This window comes from Ranitomeya imitator, chromosome 9 (assembly GCF_032444005.1).
Source record: "Ranitomeya imitator isolate aRanImi1 chromosome 9, aRanImi1.pri, whole genome shotgun sequence".
Taxonomy (NCBI): domain Eukaryota; kingdom Metazoa; phylum Chordata; class Amphibia; order Anura; family Dendrobatidae; genus Ranitomeya; species Ranitomeya imitator.
The window spans coordinates 52667580-52691003 of record NC_091290.1 but is presented as its reverse complement, the minus strand read 5'-3'; positions in this window follow the sequence as shown (position 1 = coordinate 52691003).

Below are 23424 nucleotides of genomic sequence, written 5' to 3'. Positions count from 1 at the left end.
CCTCTCCTCTCACAGTTAATATTTGTGGGGGGCTATCTATCCTTTGGGGATTTTCTCTGAGGCAAGATAGGTTTCCTGTTTCTGTCTTTAGGGGTAGTTAGATCTTAGGCTGTGTCGAGGGGTCTAGGGAGTGTTAGGTACCCCCCACGGCTACTTCTAGTTGCGCTGCTAGGTTCAGGGTTTGCGGTCAGTACAGGGATCACCTTCTCCAGAGTCTCATGCTGCTCCTAGGCCACCAGATCATAACAGTACAACTGGCCAACAATGAGTTAATTGCATCTCAGAAGAAGGGAGGGAAGGTTTGAGCCATTTTTTTTCCTTAGCCTGTTTTGTATTATCCTCCCTCTTAATCTCTGGGTGGCTACGGAATCTAGTATTAACATGAATGTTCAGGAGTTAGTTTCACGGGTGGATCAGCTTGCTGCTAGGGTACAGGGTATTTCAGATTATATTGTTCAGACTCCTGCCTTAGAACCTAAGATTCCCACTCCTGATTTATTCTTTGGTGACAGATCCAAATTTTTGAGTTTCAAAAATAACTGTAAACTGTTTTTTGCATTGAGACCCCGGTCTTCTGGTGATCCAATTCAGCAGGTTAAAATCATCATATCTCTGCTGCGTGGTGACCCACAGGATTGGGCATTTTCCCTGGAAACTGGCAATCCTGCTTTGCTTAATGTTGATTCTTTCATTCAGGCATTGGGGTTGTTGTATGATGAGCCTAATTCTGTGGATCAGGCTGAGAAAATCTTGTTGGCCCTGTGTCAAGGTCAAGAAGCGGCAGAATCGTATTGCCAGAAATTTAGAAAATGGTCTGTACTGACTAAATGGAATGAGGATGCCTTGGCGGCAATTTTCAGAAAGGGTCTTTCTGAATCCATTAAGGATGTTATGGTGGGGTTCCCCACGCCTGCTGGTCTGAGTGATTCTATGTCTCTGGCCATTCAGATTGATCGGCGCTTGCACGAGCGCAGAGTTGTGCTCACTGTGGCGTTGTCCCCTGAGTGGAGCCCTGAGCCTATGCAGTGTGATAGGATTTTTTCTAGAGCTGAACATCAAAGATTCAGGCGTCAGAATAGGTTTCGTTTTTACTGCGGCGATTCTGCTCATGTTATTTCTGATTGCCCTAAGCGTACAAAGAGAATCGCTAGTTCTGTTACCATCAGTACTATACAACCAAAATTTCTGTTATCTGTGACCTTGATCTGCTCATTATCATCATTTTCTGTCATGGCATTTGTGGATTCAGGCACCGCTCTGAACTTAATGGACTTAGAATTTGCCAGACGTTGTGGTTTCCCCTTGCAGCGTTTGCAGAACCCTATTCCTTTAAGGGGCATTGATGCGATACCGTTGGCTAAAAATAAACCTCAGTTTTGGACACAGCTGACCATGCGCATGGCGCCAGCCCATCAGGAAGATTGTCGTTTTCTGGTGTTGCATAATTTGCATGATGATATTGTGCTGGGTTTTCCATGGTTGCAGCTACATAATCCGGTGTTAGATTGGAAATCCATGTCTGTGACTAGTTGGGGTTGTCAGGGGGTTCATGATCATGTTCCTTTGATGTCAATTTCCTCTTCCCCCTCTTCTGAAATTCCTGAGTTTTTGTTAGTTTCCAGGTTGTATTCGATGAGCCCAAATCCAGTTCCCTTCCACCGCATAGGGACTGTGATTGTGCTATTGACTTGATTCCAGGTTGTAAGTTCCCTAAGGGCCGACTTTTCAACCTGTCTGTGCCAGAACATGCTGCCATGCGGAGCTATATTAAGGAGTCTTTGGAGAAGGGGCATTTTCGGCCATCTTCTTCACCGTTGGGAGCAGGGTTCTTTTTTGTTGCCAAGAAGGATGGCTCCTTGAGACCCTGTATTGATTATCGCCTCTTGAATAAGATCACGGTCAAATTTCAATACCCTTTGCCTTTGCTTACTGATTTGTTTGCTAGGATTAAGGGGGCTAGCTGGTTTACTAAGATTGACCTTCGAGGGGCATATAATCTTATTCGTATTAAGCAGGGTGACGAATGGAAAACTGCATTTAATACGCCCGAAGGCCATTTTGAATACCTTGTGATGCCATTCGGACTCTCGAATGCCCCATCTGTGTTCCAATCCTTCATGCATGATATCTTTCGGAGTTATCTTGATAAATTCATGGTTGTATAATTGGATGATATTTTGATTTTTTCCAATGATTGGGAGTCTCATGTGAAACAGGTCAGGATGGTATTTCAGATCTTCCGTAATAATGCTTTATTTGTGAAGGGGTCAAAGTGCCTCTTTGGAGTGCAGAAGGTTTCTTTTTTGGGTTTCATTTTTTCTCCCTCATCTATAGAAATGGATCCGGTTAAGGTTCAGGCCATTCATGATTGGATTCAGCCCACATCTTTGAAGAGCCTTCAGAAATTCTTGGGCTTTGCTAATTTTTATCGTCGTTTCATTGCCAACTTCTCCAGTTTGGTTAAACCGCTGACCGATTTGACAAAGAAAGGCGCTGATGTGACGAATTGGTCCTCCGCGGCTGTTTCTACCTTTCAGGAGCTTAAACGCCGATTTACTTCTGCCCCTGTGTTGCGTCAGCCAGATGTTTCTCTTCCATTTCAGGTTGAGGTTGACGCGTCTGAGATTGGGGCAGGGGCCGTTTTGTCTCAGAGGAATTCTGATGGTTCCTTGATGAAACCATGTGCCTTCTTTTCTCGGAAGTTTTCGCCTGCGGAACGCAATTATGATGTCGGCAATCGGGAGTTGTTGGCTATGAAGTGGGCATTTGAGGAGTGGCGACATTGGCTTGAGGGGGCCAAGCACCGTATTGTGGTCCTGACCGATCATAAGAATCTTTTTTACCTCGAGTCTGCCAAATGGCTGAATCCTAGACAGGCTCGATGGTCCCTGTTTTTCTCCCGTTTTGATTTTGTGGTCTCGTACATTCCTGGTACTAAGAATGTTAAGGCGGATGCCCTCTCTAGGAGTTTTTTTCCTGATTTCCCTGGGGTTCTTGAGCCGGTCGGCATTCTGAAGGAAGGGGTGGTCCTTTCTGCCATTTCCCCTGATTTACGATGGGTTCTTCAGGAATTTCAGGCTAATAAACCTGACCGCTGTCCAGTGGGGAAACTGTTTGTTCCTGATAGATGGACTAGTAAAGTGATTTCTGAGGTTCATTGTTCTGTGTTGGCTGGCCATCCTGGGATTTTTGGTACCAGAGATTTGGTTGGTAGGTCCTTTTGGTGGCCTTCTTTGTCGCGGGATGTGCGTTCTTTTGTGCAGTCCTGTGGAATTTGTGCGCGGGCTAAGCCTTGCTGTTCCCGCGCTAGTTGGTTGCTTTTGCCATTACCGGTCCCCGAGAGGCCCTGGACACATATTTCTATGGATTTTATTTCTGATCTTCCTGTTTCCCAAAGAATGTTGGTTATCTGGGTTGTCTGTGACCGATTTTCTAAGATGGTTCATTTGGTGCCTTTGCCTAAATTGCCTTCTTCTGATTTGATTCCGTTGTTTTTTCAGCATGTGGTAGGTTTGCATGGTATTCCGGAGAATATTGTGTCCGACAGAGGTTCCCAGTTTGTTTCTAGGTTTTGGCGGGCCTTTTGTGCCAAGCTAGGCATTGATTTGTCTTTTTCTTCTGTGTTTCATCCTCAGACAAATGGCCAGACTGAGCGAACTAATCAGACCTTGGAGACCTATTTGAGATGCTTTGTGTCTGCTGATCAGGATGATTGGGTGGCTTTTTTGCCATTGGCCGAGTTTGCCCTTAATAATCGGGCTAGTTCGGCTACTTTGGTTTCGCCTTTTTTTTGTAATTTTGGTTTTCATCCTCGTTTTTCTTCTGGGCAGGTTGAGCCTTATGACCTTCCTGGTGTGGATTCTGTGGTCGACAGGTTGCAGCAGATTTGGGCTCATGTGGTGGACAATTTGGTGCTGTCTCAGGAGGAGGCTCAACGTTTTGCTAACCGTCGTCGGTGTGTTGGTTCCCGGCTTCGGGTTGGGGATCTGGTTTGGTTATCTTCCCGTCATGTTCCTATGAAGGTTTCTTCTCCTAAGTTTAAGCCTTGACTTATTGGTCCTTATAGGATTTCTGAGATTATTAATCCGGTGTCCTTTTGCCTAGCGCTTCCGGCCTCTTTTGCTATTCATAATGTCTTCCATAGATCTTTGTTGCGGAAATATGTGGAGCCCATTGTTCCCTCTGTTGATCCTCCGGCCCCTGTGTTGGTCGATGGAGAGTTGGAATATGTTGTTGAGAAGATTTTGGATTCTCGTTTTTCGAGGCGGAAGCTTCAGTACCTTGTCAAATGGAAGGGTTATGGCCAGGAGGATAATTCTTGGGTTTCTGCCTCTGATGTCCATGCCGCTGATTTAGTTCGTGCCTTTCATCGGGCTCATCCTGATCGGCCTGGGGGCTCTGGTGAGGGTTCGGTGACCCCTCCTCAAGGGGGGGGGTACTGTTGTGAATTCGGCTTTTGGGCTCCCTCCGGTGGTTGTAGAGGGTAATGCGGTTGTGCCTGGACTGCAGGATTGGACAGGTGTATCTACTAATTGCAAAACTGACTGGGGTATATAGCTTTGCAGGACTCTTTGGTCCCTGCCAGTTGTCCATTGTTTTTGGAGGATTCACTTCCCTGCTGGTCTCTCCAGTTTGCTGTGCTTTTCTACAAAGATAAGTCCTGGCTTTGTTTTTGCTGTCCACCTGCTGTGGACCTTATAGTTCTGTGCATATTCATGTTTTTGTCTTGTCCAGCTTTGTCTGTGAAGGATTTTTTTTGGCAGCCAAGCTGTGTCTCTGGAGATGCAGATATACCTCCCATGTCTTTAGTCAGATGTGGTGATTTGTATTTTCTGTGGTGGATATTTTCTAGTGTTTTGTTACTGACCGCATAGTACTCTGTTCTGTTCTTTCTTGTTAGCTAGTATGGCCTCCTATGCTAAAATCTGATTTCATATCTGCGTATGTTATTTCCCTCTGATCTCACAGTTAATATTTGTGGGGGGCTATCTATCCTTTGGGGATTTTCTCTGAGGCAAGATAGGTTTCCTGTTTCTGTCTTTAGGGGTAGTTAGATCTTAGGCTGTGTCGAGGGGTCTAGGGAGTGTTAGGTACCCCCCACGGCTACTTCTAGTGCGCTGCTAGGTTCAGGGTTTGCGGTCAGTACAGGGATCACCTTCTCCAGAGTCCGTCTCATGCTGCTCCTAGGCCACCAGATCATAACAATATTCATTATGGTCTTAATACTAGAGGGTAGGATCGACCTCAATAGGGTCAACTTAATGCGTTAGGATGGCTGATACATTTTAAAAATCAAAATTATGTTACCTAAGTACTCTGTGTTATTTTCATGCACTATTGCTATTTATTTACTGCAGGGTATTTGTGCATGTTGTTTCTATCTTAGTTATGGTCTGTTTAGTGGCCGGTGTGAACATGCGCTTACACATTGCATGTATACCAATTTATATTCCAGTTAATCTCTTTACAGTTTAGAAATAGCAATTGGTAGTGTGATTGTCTGTCTCATCCCAGATCATTGGGACCACAAAATGCATAGAATGCCTCTTCCCCTGCAACCACTGGGTAAGATGTGCTGTACCTCTATTGCAGCACATGGGTAGAGCCCAACTCTTGTCCTAATCTCCTGTTCTGCAGCCAATATACGGGTTGTATGTAGTGATGAGTGAGTGTGTTCACCACATTGCGATACTCGATCAAACATCGGGGTGCTCAGGTACGCTCTTTATCTAGCATCATGGGTGCTCGAACACCATGCTCGAGTTCCCGTCCCCCATGTTTCTCGGCTGTAATGGACAATAAATATGCGGGGATTGCCTGACATACACAATAATGCCATAACCATGTTGCCTTCTGGCATTACTGTGATTTGCTGACTGCATCATGTCATCGGATCTTATAACGTGTTAAATACGTAAAGTTCATTTCTGCAGGTGTTTTTAGCCTGGTTTTAAAAAATAAAGAATTTTAAAAAATGACTTGGGTTCCCAACCTTTTTAGATAATCAGCCAAGGTAAAGCAGACAGATGGTAGCATATATTATAAGGCTGAAAAGGTTCATAGTCATTGGACCCTTCCCAGCCTAAAAATACAAGCCTGCAGCCACCTCAGACATGGGGCATCACATTAGATACACCAATTCTGGCGCTTTGCCCACCTCTCCCTGATTGCACGGGTGTGGTGGCAATCGGGAAATTGTAATTGGGGTTGTTAACAGCAATGATTTGTAAAACCACACAGCTGCCATCAACCCCTGTAGATAATAATGGAGATGTGTCCATAGAACACCCACATTAGATACCTGGTAAAAAAAATAGATAAAAAAAAGAGAAAAAAAACATTCTATTTGAATAAAGACTCAACACCACCATCCCTCGTTCACCAATTTATTAAATAAAAATCCATGCAGGTCCAAAGTAATCCAATGAATCCAAAGTAGTCCAGGAAAGAATAGCTAAAAAACATAAAAAGATAGAAATATAGAAAACAGACACTCCCTCGTTCTCCAATTTACCTGAAATGTTGCCACGCAGGTCCAATGTAGTCCACGGTCCTCGAATCTGTCTCCAGCGCTTGTGAGTAGCAGTAAAGTTCTTGTTATTCACAGGCGTTAGGTAGTGACAACTCCCATAAGAGAAGCTGGGACTCGCTGAGTTTGAGAGCAGTGAGACCCTGCGACGATGATGAACGTTGACGTCACTACCCGGCGTCTGTGAAGAGCAGGCACTTAACGGCTGTTTGACATTGTTGAAAGTCTGCGTTCCTCCCACCGCCACCTTCCTCCCATCGCAGGCATACTGACTGCCGGGGCACAGGCACAGGGGTGAGCAGTGTCACTGAGTCACTAACACCTCTCACCGCCTGTGCCTCTTTCGCTGCACTGAATTGTACTTGCGTCTTTAAGACGATGTGAGCGCTGCGAAGGACAGGAGGAGAGGAACTGTAATCAGCTTCTTGTCTGCCGGTAACTCCTGCACAGGAATATGGCACTAGAACCACCAGCAGCTTGTTGCTGAGCTGCATTTGTCACATGACCTTAATTTAAACCAATAACAAAATACTCACTGGCACTTCCAATTCAGAAAACTCTTGTGTACAGGTACAATCTGAGTGTAGCCATCTCTGTACATAACAAACAACGTTCTACTCTGTAGAGTTAAGGCATGTAAATATGAAATATATGAAATATTAATAGGAATACTGCTCTAGAAAATAATAAGAAATGGAGATACTTACCACATAATTTGGGCAAATCACGCATGCCCAGAAGCCATCACCAAGGCGATCTCTGGTTTGCAGGGAACGTTCCTAATGTGAATCCTCTCTACCTATCTAGAGCAATAATGCTATTCATCTATCTATATAATCATCTAAGGTCCACTTCCGTCTGTTTGTCTGTCTGTCGCATAAATCCCACGTTGCTGATTGGTCGCGGCTGGCTGGTCATGACCAATCAGCGACAGGCACAGTCCGGCCACGAATTGGCCCCTCCCTACTCCCCTCCAGTCAGCACCCATATAGTGTTTTAGCAGTCCGTTAAGCGGACGGCATTACACCGTGGCATAACGCGGTGTAACGCAGTCCGTTAACGCTGCCATTAACCCTTTGTAACCAACTTTTTACTATTGATGCTGCCTATGCAGCAGCAATAGTAAAAAAGATCTAATGTTAAAAGTGATAATTATAAAAAAAATCATTATATTCTCACCTTCCAGCGTCCGTGGCAGCCTTTCTCGCTTCTCACGATGCTCCGATCCCAAGAATGTATTGCGGCAACGACCCGTGATGACGTAGCGGTCTCGCGAGACCGCTACATCATCACGAGTTATTGCCGCAAGGCATTACTGGGAACGGAGCGTCGCGAGGAGCATCGCTAAAGGCGTGGGCTGGATCCGTGGGCCGCCGGAAGGTGTGTATATAACAATTTTTTTTAAATTCATTTTTTACCAGGATATGGTGCCCACATTGCTATATACTACGTGGGCTGTGTTATGTACTACGAGGGCTGTGTTACATACTGCGTGGGCAGTGTTATGTACTACATCGCTGTGCTCTACACTACGTGGGCTGTGCTATATACTACGTGGCTGTGCCATATACTACGTGGCTGTGCTATATACTACGTGGCTGTGTTATATACTACGTGGCTGTGCTATATACTACGTGGCTGTGTTATATACTACGTGTCCTGTGCTCTATACTACGTGGGCTGTGTTATATACTGAGTGGGCTGTGTTATATACTGCGTAGGCTGTGTTATATACTGCGTGGGCTGTGCTATATACTACGTTCTAGAATACCCAATGCGTTAGAATCGGGCCACCATCTAGTATTTCATATTTACATGCTTTAGCACTACAGAATGCAACTGTATTTGTTTGCTAGGTATAGAGATGGCTGCTCTTAGCTCGCACCTGTACACACCTGTTTTCAGAATTGGAAGTGTCAGTCTTTTATTATTTGTTACAGCAGCGGGCTTGGTGAGTACTAACTACTTTTTTCTTTCATTTTTGGATTCAATGCACTTTTTTGGTTATGCACCCCTAGTGCCCACGCAACCAGGAGGAGGTAGAGGTACTGGTACAGCACTGTACGCTGATAGGTGATCGCATATGACAGCAGTGCGGGTATTTATATTTCTTCTTTTGGACTTTTATTATTTGTATATTGGCTCTCCGTCTAAGCAGTCCGCCTTCCATCCAGTCGCAGTATTAATGGCAGAAGGATCTTATCTACCCATAAATTCAGGTTCTAACATAAGAGAGGTGTTCACACTAGGCAGGTTCCCAGCAAATCGGAGATTGCATTGTCGTTGGCTTCTAGGTAAGCATGAATTGGCCAAATTTTGTGCTAAGTATCTCCATTTTTTCTTATTATACAGAGCAGTAATGCTATTCATATTTCATATATTTCATATTTACATGCTTTAGCACTACAGAATGCAATTTTATTAGTTTATTAATATAAACAAAATGACCCCCATTATAATTAAGCTATATTAGTTTCCATAACTATCCTTGGGTCTCACATTTAAAATGTAGGATGTCAGAGGTGAATATCGCTCTTTGTCCCTTGTATTTGGTAAATGGCCCACAAATAATGAATTATTCTTCAAAGACATTGAAATTGTGGTCCCTATTATGCCTCACCCTAAAGTACACCAAACTTTTTTTTACTTTGCTGGTATATTTAGAGGGGGCATACAGAGCAGAATTTCAATATTTGCAGATGACACTAAACTCTGCAGGGTAATCAATACAGAGGAGGACAATTTTATATTACAGGATGATTTATGTAAACTAGAAGCTTGGGCTGATAAATGGCAAATGAGCTTTAATGGGGATAAATGTAAGGTCATGCACTTGGGTAGAAGTAATAAGATGTATAACTATATGCTTAATTCTAAAACTCTGGGCAAAACAGTCAATGAAAATGACCTGGGAGTATGGGTGGATGACAAACTCATATTCAGTGGCCAGTGTCAGGCAGCTGCTACAAAGGCAAATAAAATAATGGGATGCATTAAAAGAGGCATAGATGCTCATGAGGAGAACATAATTTTACCTCTATACAAGTCACTAGTTCGACCACACTTAGAATATTGTGCACAGTTCTGGTCTCCGGTGTATAAGAAAGACATAGCTGAACTAGAGCGGGTGCAGAGAAGAGCAACCAAGGTTACTAGAGGACTGGGGGGTCTGCAATACCAAGATAGGTTATTACACTTGGGGCTATTTAGTTTGGAAAAACGAAGGCTAAGGGGTGATCTTATTTTAATGTATAAATATATGAGGGGACAGCACAAAGACCTTTCTGATGATCTTTTTAATCATAGACCTAAGACAGGGACAAGGGGCCATCCTCCACGTCTGGAGGAAAGGAAGTTTAAGCATAATAACAGACGCGGGTTCTTTACTGTAAGAGCAGTGAGACTATGGAACTCCCTGCCGTATGATGTTGTAATCAGTGATTCATTACTTAAATTTAAGAGGGGACTGGATGCCTTTCTTGAAAAGTATAATATTACAGGGTATATATACTAGATTCCTTGATAGGGCGTTGATCCAGGGAACTAGTCTGATTGCCGTATGTGGAGTCGGGAAGGAATTTTTTTCCCCACTGTGGAGCTTACTATTTGCCACGTGGGTTTTTTGCCTTCCTCTGGATCAACATGTTAGGGGATGTTATGTTAGGCTATGGGTTGAATTAGATGGACTTAAAGTTCATAGTCTTAATAACCATGTTACTATGTATTTTGGTGAAATAGGTAACAATTAATGGAAGTGGTTGTAGAGGAGAAGACTGGGCTGTGGATGCTGACAAGGCACGGGCTCCGGAACTGCTGGGGCCGAGCCTACTGTTGCAGAGGGGAAGAAGATTGAGGATGGAGCAGTATAGAGGGGGAGTGGTGAGCCAGGGGATTATAAGATGGTTTGCGTGGGGAAAAAAAGGGGGCTTCTCACCAGAGAGGGGTGTCAGTGAGGACCCATGCTGAGCCACGAGAAAGGATAGGTCACTCGGCAGCGATAAAGGGCGGGTGCAGCAAGGATCCTTAGACTTTGTCAAGTGATGGAGTATACGCCAAGTAGAGTATTGTCGTGGACTGCTCTTGGCTGCGCAGCAGCCTAATGGACTTGGGGCTTAGCTGGAGAGACCGGTGACCGCCCGCTGCAGCCAGAAGTGAGACCGACTTGATAGGCGGGGAAGCTGGAAGAAGTCAGCCCCGGCCTCAGCCGGCAGCAAGCCCCCCCAACCCAGGATAAGAGACAGGCACCAGAGTCACACCAAGTGAAGTTGATAGATATATAAACTGCCACCTTGAGTTGTTCTTCTCCTCTGTATTCCTCGATATTCACCTGAATTATTCCCTGTTGCTCCCTGCAAGGAGGTTATCCCTGTAACAATTAAATTAGCAATTGTTTTCCCGTTAACCTTGCTCTGTGCCTCTGTGTCACAGCATCTAATTACCTGTCTTACATGGTCATCAGAGATTGTTACCGGACTGATTGGAAGGGAGAGCCGCAGCGTTAGGAGTAGTGATGAGCGAATATACTCGTTATTCAAGATTTCCCGAGCATGCTCGGGTGACCTCCGAGTATTTTTTAGAGCTCGGAAATTTAGTTTTTATTGCCGCAGCTGAATGATTTGTTAGCCAGCATAAGTACACGTGGGGGTTGCCTGGTTGCTAGGGAATCCCCACATGTACTTATGCTGGCTAACAGATGGAAATCATTCAGCTGCGGCAAAAACTAAATCTCCGAGCACTAAAAAATACTCGGAGGACACCCGAGCGCTCTCGGGAAATCTCGAGTAACGAGTATATTTGATCATCATTAATTAGGAGTCCTGTTATTATAGTTTCTAACCCATTCCTTTTCTCGGGGGGAGGGGGGGGAGCCATTGGTTTCATCTGCCTAAGCACCAAAATACCTTGTCCAGGTTTTGATGACGATATTAATAAATATAAGAAAAAGCAGTTCTGTATATGAGAATAATCTAACAAAAAGCAACATAGATGTTTTACAAATGTATTTGTGCAATCAAGTTTTCACTAATTTGCATTGATGATAAAATAAAGTGTGTAGATACAGTCACTTTCTCTGGAAAGGAGCAGATGATGATGATTCCGCTCCTCGGGCCTTGGTTTACAGTTGTGCTGATTTCGGACATCGAGGTCTGGATCACACATGACAGAGGAGAAGAGCAGGAATGTGTGACATGTGATCTGTGTAGTTGGAGTTTTCCTGGATTCCTACAGCATCGCGATCAACCATTTGGCCTTCTGTCTGACCATGGGCAGGAAGGTGAAGGAGCAGCCGCTTCCTTCCGTCTGTCCATGGTCTAGTAGGTGAAGGAGCAGCCGCTTCCTTCTGTCTGTACATGGCCAAGTAGGTGAAGGAGCCGCCGCTTCCTTCTGTCTGTACATGGCCTACTAAGATAAGGAGCAGCCGCTTCCTTCTCTCTGTACATTTTCTATAAGTGTAGGAGCAGCCGCTGCCTACTGTCTGTAAATATCCGGCATGTGAAGGAGCAGCCGCTTGCCTTTTTCAGTCCATAACTGGTAGGTGAAGGCGCTTCCGCTTCCTTCTGTCTGTACATGGCCAAGTAGGTGAAGGAGCCGCCGCTTCCTTCTGTCTGTACATGGCCTACTAAGATAAGGAGCAGCCGCTTCCTTCTCTCTGTACATTTTCTATAAGTGTAGGAGCAGCCGCTGCCTACTGTCTGTAAATATCCGGCATGTGAAGGAGCAGCCGCTTCCCTTTTTCAGTCCATAACCGGTAGGTGAAGGCGCTTCCGCTTCCTTCTGTCTGTACATGGCCAAGTAGGTGAAGGAGCCGCCGCTTCCTTCTGTCTGTACATGGCCTACTAAGATAAGGAGCAGCCGCTTCCTTCTCTCTGTACATTTTCTATAAGTGTAGGAGCAGCCGCTGCCTACTGTCTGTAAATATCCGGCATGTGAAGGAGCAGCCGCTTCCCTTTTTCAGTCCATAACCGGTAGGTGAAGGAGCAGCCACTTCCCTTTTTCAGTCCATAACCGGTAGGTGAAGGAGTAGCCGCTTCCTTCTTTCTCTCTGTATCCGGTATTTGAAGGAGCAGCCGCTGGCTTCTTTCTCTAAATATCCTGTAGTCTTCTCTTTACCACCACATTGTAGATGAGTCGTCCAGATGGTGACATAGCAAGTATGGCTGAAAGAAGTCCTTCAATATCAGTCTTTAATTACTTGCTATGTTGATCCAGAGGAAGGCGAAAAATAACCCTGAGGACTCGTTCTTAGCTAATCCTCATATCAAGGGAAAAAAATTCCTTCCTGACCCCAAATATGGCGATCGGAATAAATCCCTGGATGTTTGGTGCTCAAATCTACATGGATTTTATGTGGTGGAAGCTCGGTAGGTTTGTCACAGTCCGGTAAATAAGAAAGTCCAGTTACGTTGTCTCATCCGATAAATGTAAATCTTCATTCCTGATGTTACTGGAATGGGGCTGATTGTTATCAGCCTAATAGTCCTGCTGTAAGAAGAGAAATACACACATCTGAGAATCAGCTCCTCACATTCAGTGTATACAGTGTACTGGGGTATATAACAATAAGGGGTATAGTGGGTAAGTGTGTTACTGGATAGTGATAACATTATGGATGTCTGTATGCGTTGTACTTACATAGTAATATGGGAATGGTGGCTCGGATCTGCCGCACTCCACATCGCTCCAGTCTATGTAGCAGAAGAATGGGTGTGATCTGATAGATGATGTAATGGCAAATCGGGCAGATGGAGTTCTGCAGAGAAGCTAGAAAATGAAAGAAAGTATTAGTCATTAGATTATATATTATTAGTGATAAGTTATTACACAATGTCTATGGACTAATAAGCAGAAAAACACAAAAAACTATGGGGCTGCAGCATATTCACATTCAATATCACTAGTGCGCATATGACCCATAGTACATCTCAGGACACGTATGGACACACTGAACTCCAACTGGGAAACACCACAAACACTATTCAGTGCAATAAAGTCCAAATATCAATTAAATATATTGCAAAGATATTTATTAATTAAATACACAAGATCAAAATGGCAGAAAACATGGCTAAAAAGTGACAGATCATACCATTTCAAAGCGGCGGTGGGAGAACACATGAGAACCCTGAACAGAGTCACATAGTTACAAGCAGTAATAGCCAAAAACCATGATGCACAGTGGCAGCATCTGTAATCACATAAGTAATGGCACAGCAGCGACACATGCAATCTCCCACCCTCCCCGACGCGCGTTTCGGAAGTACAACTTCCTTCCTCAGGGGACCCCCAATATATTTAATTGATATTTGAATGTCTATGGACTGTCCACGTCTTATCTTCTATCTCCATCTCATCTTACTCACCCCTTTTAGGATATCAATGGTATTAATGCAGATCCCTGGTGGAAAATAAAGGATTTGCTCACACACAGACTCGTGGTAATCGTCCATTGAGCCTTCGCAGTAGAATGGACGGTCACCTACGCTCATCATATATAAGATGACGCCGAAGGAAAATGAGTCTGCCAGATGGTTGTATCCTTGACGGTTCATTATCTGTGGAAACACAAGATTGGAGAGGAGCTGAATATACCGGATAGGGGATTTACACACAGAGACTATGAGGACCGGTCTGTGATTACGTATGAGCAGGATACATTGGGATCAGATTATCCCTCAGTCCTACCATCAATCACACAGAGATGTTCCTTACCTCAGGCGCTATGTAACCCTTAGTGCCAATAAACTTATTCACTATGTCATTCTCAAACACATTAATGGCTGAACAGCCAAAGTCTGAGATTTTGATGTGTCCGGTGTCTTGGATGAGGATGTTATCTGGCTTCAGGTCACTGCAGGGAGAAGGAGCAGACACTGATTGTGAGGATAATTCATGACAAGAACTTTCTACAATAGATATGTAAGGAGACAACAGAGAGTCACAGGTGACAGATTTATGGAGGTGAAATGATTACCTATGTATGACGCCGTGTTCATGCAGATATTGGAGTCCGCACACCATCTCTGCCGCAAAGAGTCTGTGGAGTAGAAAGTAAAGGGTGGATCAGTGGTTACACACACAATCATACAAAGAACATGAGATCACACACGTGTCCTCTGCATTATTATTTTTTTCTGTTGTCATAGTCCATTGTTCATGGACTACAATGTGCGAGCAGTGGATTATTAACATTTAGTACAAGTCATTTACCTTGTTGTCTTTGTGTTAAACAACTTTGAATCTTTCATGTGGTCAAACAGGTCTCCTCCAGCCATATAGTCCATGGATATTCCATAATCGATTGGTGTCTCCATATACGCCCGCATAGACATTAGGTAGGGGCATCCGGCAGCCATTCTCATGACTTCTAGCTCTGTTGAGAAAATGTCCTCCCTACAAGAACTTTTGTCCATGATCTTAATGGCCTGCAGTCCTTCATTGACCATATCTGATACCAAGATGACCTGTAGAAAAATCACAGCAGATCAGACCAAACTCCCATCCATTATTGTGTAATATTTCACTAGCTTATCCCAATTATCATTTCAGATGAATATCCTGTAATGAATATGTACATCCTTCCTGTGTATCTGTGCAGGATACATTGGTTGAACATGGAGGAGGATAAATTCACACTTACTTTTCCGTAGCCTCCCTCTGAAAGAAATGTCTGAAATTTAAGGCTGGCAAGGTCAATAGTATTTGGAGTGTTGACCATTTCTGTCATGGGTGAAATACAGATTCTAGCTTCACTCGGGTCTTCTGCTGGCATGGCTGCTATGTCACAAGGTATCATAAGGCTTCCATCTGCTGAGATGATACAAGATTATTAACCCCATTGCGAGCACATAATGGAAATGCTTGTCATGTTGTGCAGTAAAGTTATGGAGCGGGTTCAGGAGCTGAGCCTGTGCCGTACCATGCAGATGCTGTCTTAGATAGCATGCCACCTGATTTTTTTTGCATTTTTTGAGGGGCTGTATGCACCTAACCAATTGCAATAAAAAGATATCACAATGTTCTGTCTACCCAGGAAAGGTATCAATAATAACTACAGCTTGCCGCGCCAAAAATCACACAGCTCCATCTTGTAATCAATATCAAAAAGTTACAATGTCTTAGAATATGGGGACACGAACAACTTTATAAACATAATTCCTTATTATCTGTTAAAATCCCCTCTGCATGTTCAGCATTATCATAGTTGGAACTGAAGTGGAGAAACATTTTGTGAGGTAATTTCCACCACAAATGAATGAACACAGTAATAAAAAATGGAAGAATCAGTTTTTTCCACAATTTTATCACTTTTTGAACTTTTTTCCCGGGTTTCCAGGAATAGTGTCCTGCAAAACTACAGCTCAGCCCAGTAAAAAAAAAAACAAGTCCACATACTGCTACATTGGCAGAAAAATAAAAAAAAGGTTATGGGCTTTAGAAAAATGGAGGGAAAAACAGAATATTACCCTGTCAAGAAGGGGTTAACAAAAATAGCTCCAGAGCATATATTATAATTGTAAACTGAATTATGTAAATGAGCAGGAAATGTCTAATATTTGTGCTCTCATTAATCAAAACAGTCCAATAACAAAAAAACTCCTGTTGCCCATAGCAACAAATCACAGCACAGATTCCATTTCTTAACATTCTATAGAACAATGAAAGCTGCATTGTGATTGGTTGCTATGGACGACAAGGACAGTTTTTCTGCACTTTTGATAACTGAGGCCAGAACATAATATTAGGAGTATAATCCCCCTCACCCCAGTCTTATTATACAGAGGAGTTTCCATCTTACCTGGTTCCTCTTTATCCAGTGGTGTATTTGGTGGAGAATCACTCAGCTGTTTGTTCTCTGGGATGGAGATGTTCTCAGCTGATGTCCTGGACCTCTGTAATGCATCATTCCCATTTATAATGATCCTCTTCTGGGATGCCGCTCTTTGTAGGTTTGGTGTCTCCAGACGTTCAGATCTGGAGGATGTGACATCCCTCGGTGTATCTTGGAGAACCTCGTCCAGCTCTAACTCTGCGCTGATGTTTCTCCGCTTATTGAGGATGGCATCTTTGTTCCTCCTCCGTATTTCAGGGACCAGATCTCCAATTTTTTTCAAGGAGATTATAATGGCCCTCAGAAGCTCAGCGGAGGCTGCAGAGTGAGACTCCATGAGGGTCTCCATTTTCCTTTTCTCTGTAAGGATTTCATGTCTTTTGGTCTTTCTCATTTTTTCCAGAGTTTGACGTTTGGACGCCATTTCTGAGGCGTCAGAGTCCATGTCCGGTAGAGTAAAGTCTTTTCGCCCTAAAGCGAACAATGGTACCTGCTCTTCATTTATTCCTCTCTTCTCTCTCAGAACCCGATCTCTTTGGGCTCTTCTTCTCTCTTTATCCATTTTGAAATCACTTTTTGCTTCGTTTGCCACGAAAAACAAAAGGGGCTACCTCACCCTTGGGAGTCTGTAAGGCAGTGATTTCCGTAGGCTGTAACACTGGAATATAGAATGTGATGATGTCATCACATCACTTGTGACATCAGTCTTATTATGATGTCACCTAGATAGATAGAAAGATAGATTTCCTCTTTATAGATGGACAGATATCAAATTTGGAGGATGCGAACCAAACTTTTGCTGATGTGTACATATATATATATATACAGTGGGGCAAAAAAGTATTTAGTCAGTCAGCAATAGTGCAAGTTCCACCACTTAAAAAGATGAGAGGCGTCTGTAATTTACATCATAGGTAGACCTCAACTATGGGAGACAAACTGAGAAAAAAAAATCCAGAAAATCACATTGTCTGTTTTTTTAACATTTTATTTGCATATTATGGTGGAAAATAAGTATTTGGTCAGAAACAAAATTTCATCTCAATACTTTGTTATAAATCCTTTGTTGGCAATGACAGAGGTCAAACGTTTTCTGTAAGTCTTCACAAGGTTGCCACACACTGTTGTTGGTATGTTGGCCCATTCCTCCATGCAGATCTCCTCTAGAGCAGTGATGTTTTTGGCTTTTCGCTTGGCAACACGGACTTTCAACTCCCTCCAAAGGTTTTCTATAGGGTTGAGATCTGGAGACTGGCTAGGCCACTCCAGGACCTTGAAATGCTTCTTACGAAGCCACTTTTTCGTTGCCCTGGCGGTGTGCTTTGGATCATTGTCATGTTGAAAGACCCAGCCACGTTTCATCTTCAATGCCCTTGCTGATGGAAGGAGGTTTGCACTCAAAATCTCACGATACATGGCCCCATTCATTCTTTCATGTACCCGGATTAGTCATCTTTGCCCTTTGCAGAGAAACAGCCCCAAAGCATGATGTTTCCACCACCATGCTTTACAGTAGGTATGGTGTTTGATGGATGCAACTCAGTATTCTTTTTCCTCCAAACACGACAAGTTGTGTTTCTACCAAACAGTTCCAGTTTGGTTTCATCAGACCATAGGACATTCTCCCAAAACTCCTCTGGATCAACCAAATGCTCTCTAGCAAACTTCAGACGGGCCCGGACATATACTGGCTTAAGCAGTGGGACACGTCTGGCACTGCAGGATCTGAGTCCATGGTGGCGTAGTGTGTTACTTATGGTAGGCCTTGTTACATTGGTCCCAGCTCTCTGCAGTTCATTCACTAGGTCCCCCCGCGTGGTTCTGGGATTTTTGCTCACCGTTCTTCTGATCATTCTGACCCCACGGGGTGGGATTTTGCGTGGAGCCCCAGATCGAGGGAGATTATCAGTGGTCTTGTACGTCTTCCATTTTCTAATTATTGCTCCCACTGTTGATTTCTTCACTCCAAGCTGGTTGGCTATTGCAGATTCAGTCTTCCCAGCCTGGTGCAGGGCTACAATTTTGTTTCTGGTGTCCTTTGACAGCTCTTTGGTCTTCACCATAGTGGAGTTTGGAGTCAGACTGTTTGAGGGTGTGCACAGGTGTCTTTTTATACTGATAACAAGTTTAAACAGGTGCCATTACTACAGGTAATGAGTGGAGGAAAGAGGAGACTCTTAAAGAAGAAGTTACAGGTCTGTGAGAGACAGAAATCTTGATTGTTTGTTTCTGACCAAATACTTATTTTCCACCATAATATGCAAATAAAATGTTAAAAAAACAGACAATGTGATTTTCTGGATTTTTTTTTCTCAGTTTGTCTCCCATAGTTGAGGTCTACCTATGATGTAAATTACAGACGCCTCTCATCTTTTTAAGTGGTGGAACTTGCATTATTGCTCACTGACTAAATACTTTTTTGCCCCACTGTATATGCACTGTGCGCTCTCTTTGTATATTTGATGAAACATTTAATTATTGAACAACTACAGCACTGTCGGATAGTTCAAAAGATTAATAAACCCAACCCCTGAATATTTAGGAAAATAACAATGAGATTTGGTCTTTCTTATGAGAATATCTTTATGCAGAATTATTATTGTTTTTTAAGTCGTTTCTTACAGAATTCTTTATTATAAACGTTACAAACATGCAGCAATCAGATACAAATCTGAATAATGTTACAAACATCTGTAAATATTCATTTTAAAACCATGTTGCAGGTATTGTATCGTACAATTAACAATATATGACTGCAATACAGTAAAATATATTAATATATAGGACACTGCACTCATCTGCAGGATCAGTATTATGTGAATGTAGCAGAGATCAAAGTATATATTAGTTCAAGAAAAGAGCAAACACTTCTTGATCCATTTTATATCCGCAATCTCATTGTTCCATGTATTTAGGAATCTGGAGCACATCTGGCTTTTTCTATTATTTTTTGTTATTTATTTATTAATGTTTTATTTTTTATTCCTTATTGTCCATTTTTCATTTTTTTTCCTCCTTTATTTTTATTTTTCCCTGTATTGTCATTTTGTTATATTTATTAATTTTATTTTTTCTTTTCTTTTTCTTTGTTAACTTTTATTTCTATTTTATTTTTGTTTCCTTTTAGTTACTTTTCTTATATTTTCTTTTCTCTTCCTTTCCACGTTTTATCTGCTCCAAGCATTGTTTCATTTTCCACCTATTTCTCTCTTTCCTCTCCTGTTTTCACACCCGTTTCTCATACTTTGCTCCTTCCCTTAGTGGCCTGACATATATATGATAAGATTCTTCTTTGCATTTTCTTTTGTAGTTTTGGATAAAGTAATTCTATGTCACAGACCAGTGTAATTTCTCTTGCACCAAAAGCCACTCTCTGAACGCTCGAAACGACCCCCCACAAGATCCAAAGCAGCATCAAAATCCAAAATATACGAGACCATGGCTGATTTTTAAAAACTTGTACTTTTGTCATGAAAAAGGTCTACTATGGCCGAAACTTCGCTTTTTCCATCTACCTCATTTTTAAAATCGAATGAAAGTTATATTTTATCAATATGAGAAGTTTCTGGTGCCTCGGATATTTTGGATTTTGGTAGTTTTCCAACAGTAAAATTAAAAGCTAAGCCACATAAAGAGGAATACAAATCCTCCACTGGACTTTAGACTTGTGGCTTTATTGTGTGCTCCTTTCAATCACCCCACCTTCTACAGTGAAGGAAATAATTTGATCCCTTGCTGATTTTGTAAGTTTGCCCACTGACAAAGACATGAACAGTCTATAATTTTAATGGTAGGTTAATTTTAATATTGAGAGATAGAATATAAAGAATTAAATCCAGAAAATCACATTGTATAAATTCTATAAATGTATTTGCATTTTGCAATGAAAAATAAGTATTTGATTCCTCTGGCAAACAACACTTAATACTTGGTGGCAAAACCCTTGTTGGCAAGCACAGCAGTCAGACGCTTTTTGTAGTTGATGATGAGGATGACGCACATGTCAGGAGGAATTTTGGTCCACTCCTCTTTGCAGATCATCTCTAAATCATTAAGATTTTGAGGCTGACGCTTGGTAACTCGGAGTTTCAACTCCCTCCATAATTTTTTAATGAGATTAAGGTCGGGAGACTAGTTAGGCCACTCCTTGCCTTCAATGTACTTCTTTTTGAGCCACTCTTTTATTGCCTAGGCTGTATGATTTGGATTATTGTCTTGCTGGAAGACCCAGCGACGACCCATTTTTAATGTCCTGGCGGAGGAAGGGGGTTGTCACTCAGGATTTTACGGTACATGGCTCCATCCATACTCCCACTGATGTGGTGAAGTAGTCCTGTGCCCTTAGCAGAGAAACACCCCCAAAACATAATGTTTCCACCTCCATGCTTGACAGTGGGGACAGTGTTCTTTTGGTCATAAGCAGCATTTCTCTTACTCCAATCATGGCGAGTTGAGTTAATGCCAAGGACCTCAATTTTTGTCTCATCTGACCACAGCACTTTCTCCCAATCACTCTTAGAATCATACAGGTGTTCATTAGCAAACTTCAGACGGCTTTGCACATGTGCCTTCTTGAGTAGGGGGACCTTGCGGGCACTGCAGAATTTTAAACCATTACGGCGTAATGTGTTAGCAATGGTTTTATTGGTGACTGTGGTCCCAGCTACCTTGAAATCATTAACAAGTTTCCCCCGTGTAGTTTTAGGCTCTCTCACCTTTCTCATGATCAGGAATATCCCATGAGGTGAGATTTTGCATAGTGCCCCAGATTGATGATGATTGACAGTCATTTTGTATTTCTTCCATTTTCTTACTATTGCACCAACAGTTGTCTCCTTCTCACCCAGCGTCTTACTTATGGTTTTGTAGCCCTTCCAGCTTTGTTCAGGTATATGATCTTGTCTCTGACATCCTTATAAAGCTCTTTGGCCTTGCCCATGTTGTAGAGGTCAAAGTCTGACTGATTAATTGAGTCTGTGGACAGGAATCTTTTATATAGGTGACTATGTAAGACAGCTGTCTTTAATGCAGGTAACTAGTTGATCAGGAGTGTCTAACTGGTCTGTAGGAGCCAGAACTCTTAAACGTTGGTAGGGGATCAAATACTTATTGTCCCACACTTGCCAATATAATGTAATAATGTATGTTCCTTATTCTGGCCTCCATACAGTAATTTAGTCACTCATCATGGCCCCCTTTATTTAATACTGTGCCCCATCCTTGTACCCTATGTCCCTTGGCATAGCTTGTCCCTATGTCCCTTGGCATAGCTGGCCCCATATGTCACTTGGCGTGGCTGGCTCCCTATGTCCCTTAGCCTATCTGGCCCCCCTGTCCCTTGGCTGGCTGGCTCCACTGTCCATTGGCTTAGCTGACCCCGTTCTTTGGCTTGGCTGGCCCCACTGTCCCTTGGCTTGGCTGCCCCCACATCTCTTGTCTTGGCCACAACTTTTACAGAAGAAGCAAAAATCCCCTTACCTACCTGCACTCCCACATGGCATCCTCTTCTTACAGATCTGTTACCCTCATGTTAAAATGGTTGCCGGCCAGCGACTGATGTGAGTGTGCCTGTTAGGAGATGACGACGACCCTCGTTTGCCCCTCCTCCGCATGGGACCTATGTAACCCTTTTTTGCATGTCAAGTGATGCCTCATGTTTGTTGTCTGGCAATGTATGTGTTTTGCACTTACTCTTGTGTACTGTGAAATATGTTGAAGCCATGTATATTAGTAATGTGTTATGTTAACATTATTTCATTGTGGAAATTCCCCTTTAATTATCTATGTGTTTCATATGTAATTGCTGCCTGTGTATAGTTATAAATAAAAAATGGGTAAAACATGGATTTAACCCCTTTACCCCCAAGGGTGGTTTGCATGTTAATTACCAGGCCAATTTTTACAATTCTGATCACTGTACCACGTCAACGGATCCCGGTGATTCTGACATTGTTTTCTCATGACACATTGTTCTTCATGACAGTGGTAAATCTTCTTTGATATAACTTGCGTTTATTTGTGAAATAAAATGGAAATTTGGCAAAAATTTTGGAAATTTTGCAATTTTCCAACTTTGAATTTTCATGCCCTTAAATCACACAGATATGTCACAAAAAATACTTACTAAGTAACATTTTCCACATGTCTACTTTACAGCAGCACAATTTTGAAACAAAATTTTTTTTTTAGGGAGTTATAAGGGTTAAAAGTTGACCAGAGATTTCTCATTTTTACAACACCATTTTTTTTTTAGGGACCACATCACATTTGAAGTCACTTTGAGGGGTCTATATGATAGAAAATACCCAAAAGTGACACCATTCTAAAAACTGCACCCCTCCAGGTGAGCAAAACCACAATGAAGAAGTTTATTAACCCTTCAGTTGCTTCACAGGAATTTTTGGAATGTTTAAAAAAAATAAACATTTAACTTTTCTTCACAAAAAAACTACTTTAGATCCAATTTTTTTTATTTTCCCAAGGGTAACAGGAGAAATTGGACCCAAAAATTATTGTTCAATTTGTCATAAGTATGCTGATACCCCATACGTGGGAGAAAACTACTCTATGGGCACATGTCGGGGCTCGGAAGGGAAGTAGTGAAGTTTTAGGATGCAGACTTTGATGGAACGGTCTGCAGGCATCATATCACATTTGAACAGCTCCTAATGTGCCTAGTGGAAACCTCTGACAAGTGACCCCATTTTGGAAACTACACCCCCTATGGAACGTATCTAGATGTGTGGTGAGAACTTTGAACCCCCAGGTGTTTCCCTAAAGTTTATGGCAGCCCGGAGTGAAAATAAAAAAATCATATTTTTTCCACAAACATGATCTTTTTGTCCCCCAATTTTTTTGTTTTCCCAAGGGTAGCAGTAGAGATTGGACCTCAAAAGTTGTTGTGCAATTAGTCCTGAGTACGCTGATATCCCATATGTGGGGGTAAACCACTGTTTGGGAGCATGGCAGAGCTCGGAAGGGAAGTAGCACCGTTTGACTTTTTCAATGCAGAATTGGCTGGAATTGAGATCAGACGCCATGTCGCGTTAACAGAGCCCCTGATGTG